The sequence below is a fragment of the Aythya fuligula genome, chromosome 1 (genome assembly GCF_009819795.1).
Source record: "Aythya fuligula isolate bAytFul2 chromosome 1, bAytFul2.pri, whole genome shotgun sequence".
Classification (NCBI taxonomy): domain Eukaryota; kingdom Metazoa; phylum Chordata; class Aves; order Anseriformes; family Anatidae; genus Aythya; species Aythya fuligula.
The window spans coordinates 87,281,645-87,287,644 of record NC_045559.1 but is presented as its reverse complement, the minus strand read 5'-3'; positions in this window follow the sequence as shown (position 1 = coordinate 87,287,644).

The window sequence follows — 6,000 nt, the reverse complement described above, 5'->3', positions numbered from 1 at the left end:
CACTGCCAGGGTTGCCAGCTCACAGCACCTTTTTGTGCTTCTCATTACATTTACTACTTTTCCTTACAGCCTGAACTCCTGTAGTCAGGCAGCTGAATGAAAATGCTGGCTGTCATTTAAGAAAGGATGCAAATTTGGTTGTGGTTGTGGAGGAAGCCTGTAAATGTAGTGCTGTAATTTATCAAAAAAAAAAAAAAAAAAAAGAGTGAAGACATGTTTCCATGTTTAAGTGCTTGGTTTCTTAGTCAACTTATTAATTTGGGAGGAGGGAGGTTATACAGCTCAGGTTTTTGACTATCCAAGGTGGATTTAGACATACTTTTGTGTATACATGTGCCTTTTCAGCTGCATATATAAAAATACGCATGCATCTGGGTGTAGAGATGCATATGTACACCCCCACCTGCCAACTGCACCCATCCCTTTCTCGCAGAAATCTTCACTCCCACTCTGCCTTTCTTCCCCGTTTCCCTTTCTGCAGCTTCTGTCCACCACCCTTCCCTCAGTTATGGAATCTCCACTGCTGCTTTTATCGAGTAACCTTCTCCCCCGCTCTCCCTCCCTCCTCTCCTCCTTCACTCCAGGAAAGCTCTTTCTGATTCTCTTTTCACTGATGTCTGGCGTTCGTACCTCTGTAGACAGAGAATGGCAGGAAGACAGTGACGTGAGCAGACAGAATAACCGGGGAATAAAAAGGAGTTGGTTGAGAATCTGTAATTAGAAGCCCAATTTCCATTTCCTTCTCAGGCACTTTTAAAATCCCTTTCAGGGGTTTCTTGACTGTCTGAAAATTGAATGTCATTGAGATTTTTTTCTTCTTCTTCTTCTTCTTTTTTTTTTTTTTTTTTTTTTTTTTTTTTTTGCATCCTCTTGTTTCCTTGGCAACAAGTTGGTGATGCAGGAGCTAGAAATGTGCTGTGTCTCCGTGGAGATGTTGGCGTGGGTGTGCCATGGTGACATCCACGATGGACGCACAGCTCTACCAATCCTACCCCACCCCTTGCAATAAGCACAATAGGCCCAACCTCGGAGGTGACGCTTTTATTTTTAGCTTGATAGGTGTTAATCTGCTCTCTTCTCTTTGCACATACACCACGACAATGGGTCGTAAGATCCAGACACCTCATTAGTTACATCAGCACAAATTGACTGACTCGGGGAAGGCTTTTAGGGCCAAATCCTCAGCTTTTAACTCAGGAACTTTTAAACTTGGAAGAAAATATTCTCCTTTCTTGGAGGGGTACTTGTTGCAATGACTTAAGTATTTCCCCTTCTATTAGAGAAGAAAGAGTTCCCAGTTGTTCCTAAATAGGACTGTGAATCAGAGCTCCTATGTTTCATTTTATTCTAAATTAAGTCATTTCTCTCTTTCGTACCTCAAGGGCTGCTCATTTTGAATGCGAAAATGCTGCTATTGCTCTTGGCCTGGGGCATGGGAGATTAAATTTTATTGAGATGCTTAGCGGGGAGGTTCCAAGGCATCTAACTTGTATGCTCCCATAGGACATAAATTTCTCCTCCAAAGAGTCTGTTACTCAGATTAGCCCTTGTTTGGACCTGCCCATCAGCAAGAAGGTAGCCTGTAGGACTGTCCATAAAGCAATAGTAAGACTTTCTAGGTTAGACCTCCCCAAACACCCCAGCACGATGCCCTCTCTCTCTCTTGTCCCCCCACACTCAATATCTTGAAAATATTTGTTCTTGTTGTGCATACAGCTGTTCAGCCTTGCTCTGTATTCTGCATTCATCAGCCTTCTGGCTGCAAGCCAAGACCCAAACTCTTCTTTAAAGTAGCTCTTGATACATACAATACCAGGGTAAGGGCTAGCCACGGTCTTGTCGAGCATCCAGAGGTCCTAAAGCCTTTTTTTGTTTCTTAGGAGGTTTTATGACATCACACCGAAACTGTGATGTCAACAAGGAACCCTCTGGGTAGGCTTTTGAGAGGTTGCTAAGGATCTTCTTACTGCCAAATGACTGTAACTTCATCCCAATGGGATTTGCAATAGGGCTCATCCATGCAGCAATAAAGCCAAGTATCAAATTCTTCTTGCCAGAAAGACCAATTAAAGGATTAAATGTGAAAAGCTGAAACCCGTAACATCCATGGTGACAGGGTTTTCTTTTCTCTTTTAGACTGTAATCATCTTTGTAGCATATTGTTCTGGGATCAGCACCCTTGGGGATACATTAGTACGGCGATTGACGGAAAGAAGCTGGAAACCAAAGTGAACCCAGCCAAGGCAAGATAAGCTTCTCAGCCATGCTGGCAGATTTCTTTTGCCTTCTTCCCTACACTCCTTCAGCGATTCAGGCACAGACTGAGTTTATTCAGCTTCCAAGATGGCAAGGTGCGTGTTCAAAAGGTGTTTTATTGTGTGGAGCCAGAAGAAACATGAGGAACAATCAGATACCAGCGGCACATTAAGATGTGTCATTGACACATTATGTCAATGAGAAGGAGTGAATCCAGGTACTGTTTTTAGGGACGTTATGTTCTAAGGCAGCCACATAAATCTGACTCAAATGCCTTGCTTGTTGAAGCTGAATCCAATTTATTCCTGACTGCCAGTGAAATCCAGGTCTGCTTTTTCTTTTTATTTGCACTTGTATTAACAAAAGAAAGGAGCTGACACATCTGTCTAGCTGCAGCAGTATGCTTGCCATTGTACCTAATGTTGTCTAAAGGAGGTCTCCTGCCTCAGGGAAGTAGGAGACCCTAGGCCTGATATGATAAGATGCAGAGCACCTTTCAAGACACACTTCTGCTGACTTTGGTGGGGAAAAAGTCTGCATGCTTACTGGAAGGGGAGGTGACATAGCAGTGCCTTAGCTTAAAAGACAGTGTATGATGCAATTAACAGTGAAGACAGCAGTAAAGGTAGGTTGTTGGAAGACTCTGTAGAGGGAATGTGTCTAAAATCATGTGTCTAAACTAGATAGAGAGCAAGATGAGTGAGGGACCTTGCTCAACAATGTAGACAAAACCATTTTATGTGATTTTTTTTGTTGTGTGTCTACATGCACTTAACAAAGTACTTGCTCTCTGCAGAAAGTTTTTATCAAAACATTGCCATGTTTTTTGTTTTTTTTTTTTTTTTTTTTTTTGTTTGCTTTGTTTCTCAGCCTAAGAATTGTGCAATTCTTCCAATTTTGCAGGAAGAGTTAAGATTTTGTCCAAAAACAACCTACCTCTTCCTTCTCCCTTTCCCTCCTTCTTGTCTTCCAAGTCTGGAGCTGTGGGAATGAATCCTACTCTTGTTGGGAACATTGCAAAGAAGATCCTGCTCGCTCAGGTTCTTCTCCATTTTGGATGGTCACAGAGAAATCCCATATCAGCTTTGCTCATACCCAAGAGCAATAGCTTTCTCCACATCATTTGAAAACGAATACAATGTGAAACAAAGTTCAGATTCTTCTGGCACCTTCTTTTGCTGTCTACTTTTTGCATTTCTTAGTACGGTTTTGTCGAAGGTGCTGTACACACAGAATACACAAGAATCCTCACCCTATCTCTTGCCCCCAGGAGATTAGACTAGCACGCACCAAGTATGTGATTGCTTTTGATTTCTCTTCCCTTCCTCTCCTTCTCCCTGAGTGAGATTCAGCAGCTTCTGCAATATGACAAGTTCCTGTCAGCTGTCAGGGCACTAAAATAAACCTTTATCTCGTCTCCACAGCCCTGAATGACAGGGCTGGCAATAGGTGCACCACAGCCAAGCAGCCATTTCTCCCATATGCTCTTTCAACCTCACTGCATGCTAGCACAGCAATCTGTAGCCTGGCAAATTTGCTGTTTTTCCTTGCAAGACCTACAAAAGGAGGCAGCCCTGGTTTATATTTCTTGCCATTGCAGTGTCTTATTACACTGGGTTATAAGATTTCTTTTGCCTTCTTTCTCCAGCATTGGGTGAGAGTCCGAGCCAGAATGCCAGTCCAATGCTAGAGAATGAAAATCCTGCTAATTCTCCTAAATTAGAATTGGCTGCAAAAATGGCCTTGGGGCACACACTGTAAATTGAGTTGAAACCATGCAGTTGGAGGGAACAAAAAATTGCCTTTCTTTAGGGAGAGGAGACATTACATATTCACACTTCAAGCATGCGTACCGTTGCCAACTAATCCTTATTCCACAAGGCTAATTTCGAAATAGCATTTATATGGCATGGCTTGCTAGGGAGGGCACTGATGAATCAGTTAGCTGCCCTTTATAATAAACCCTGCACAACTGCTTCCTGTGTTGCTCTTTTCTACTGCCTTGCCTTCCAGTCATCTCTGTGCCACATGCTCCTTACTCAAAGGGCACCTGTTGAATAACTGTGCGGCATGGGCTATAAATAAGGGGAAGCACAAATACACGGTGCAGTTCAAGCTACTATTTTTCTATGGTCTCGTTACAGGAATATGGGGATTCTGCTGAATGGCTGTGCTGATGTTTGCTGAGGAACAGTAAGCCTGTAATTCACTCGTATGGCTTTGCAACTGCTTCCTGCTAAGTGGGAAAGCCTGGACGAAGGCTGTTAGCCCTAATACTGCTGCAGCTCAAAGCAGTCCTTTGCACCACAGGCATCGCAGATGCCGTTGGTTAAATGCACTGTACAACGCAGCATTTACTTAAATATTGCTGCCCAGTAACAGTTGGGAAGTCCATAAATTGAAGAAGAAATATGTTTGCAGCCAGCTGCTGTAAGAATAGGTTCTGATTGGTCTGAAATGCTGTGTTGATTTGGAAACCTACTGATGGAGCAAGCTATATTAAAATTGCACTGCATTAGCAAAGATACCTACCCAACGTGCTGGTTGTTCTGCTGGGTCATAATGTCGGTCTGTCCCTGTCATGAGGACTCTTAGCTCACTATCTCACCCCAGATGACTTTGTTTGATAAAGAGACAGAAGCTACAACAACAGTCCGATCTCCAGAAATTTGTCTCTTGGGTAGAAGGCAGAGGGGGTTTCAAATTAGTGAAAGAAAGGCAGAGAAATGGGCATTACTGTCTATTTGGCAGCTAGTGGGTCACCATCCTTGGGTAGACCAAAGGTCCATCTAGTCCACTCTCTTTATTCAGAGGCCAACAACTGGGCTGGAGAGTAGTAAGAGAAGAAACAGCAAAGATGCTTCCCTCAAATATGCTTCCAGCCTCCAACAGTTTGCAGATGTCATGCTTTCTGAGGTAGAGAGTGCCTAATAAACAGACTCTCATCTCTAAAAGAGCCATGGCAATTTTGTTTCTTGCATTATGGCTAGGTCAGAGAAGATTATTAAGGGCTACAGGGGTCAAATGAAGGGACTGCATAGGTTCAAGGCAATGGCTGTGACAGGGAGAGTTTACAAGGGGGTGTAGTAGAGAGGAGAGATAAGAACATGGGGTAGATTAGGGGATACTGTATGAAAAGGTGTCATAGAATAAGAGAAAGGGTTCTGCCTCACCAGACTTGAAAATGATCATATTTGAGACATTTTAAACAGTATCTTCATCACGTACAGTAATTACCTTAACCATGGATATATTCAGCAGTGACTAATCATAAAGATGAACTATGATGTATCTCAATGGGACTTAAAGAAAGATGGATGAGGAATTTTATTCTCATTTAGGAATGTGGTAATTTGGAACTGAAGTAAATTTATCAAGGTTCCAAATTGTGTTAGGAGCAGTAAATATCCCACTGCAGTTAAAAACAGATACGGAACTATTTGAAATCATGAAAGAAAGGAGTGAGTGCTTTCTAAACATTGTGCAGAAAATGATAATAGATTTTAAATAATATGAACTCTGGGCTGAGCCTCAGAAAAATGGATAATGCTATTGCCTGTGCTTAAGTGTATACACATTGAGAAAGGGTTGTTTGTTGCTCGGCTTTATATATTTCCTCATTCTTTTCTAAAGTCTATGAAAACATTCATTTGTTTCAGGAGGAGGTGTTGCTTTACCTGAAGCTTTACTTCAGTTTGTTAGGTCATTAGCATTTACAGAACTGAGATGTTGGTGGAAAACATG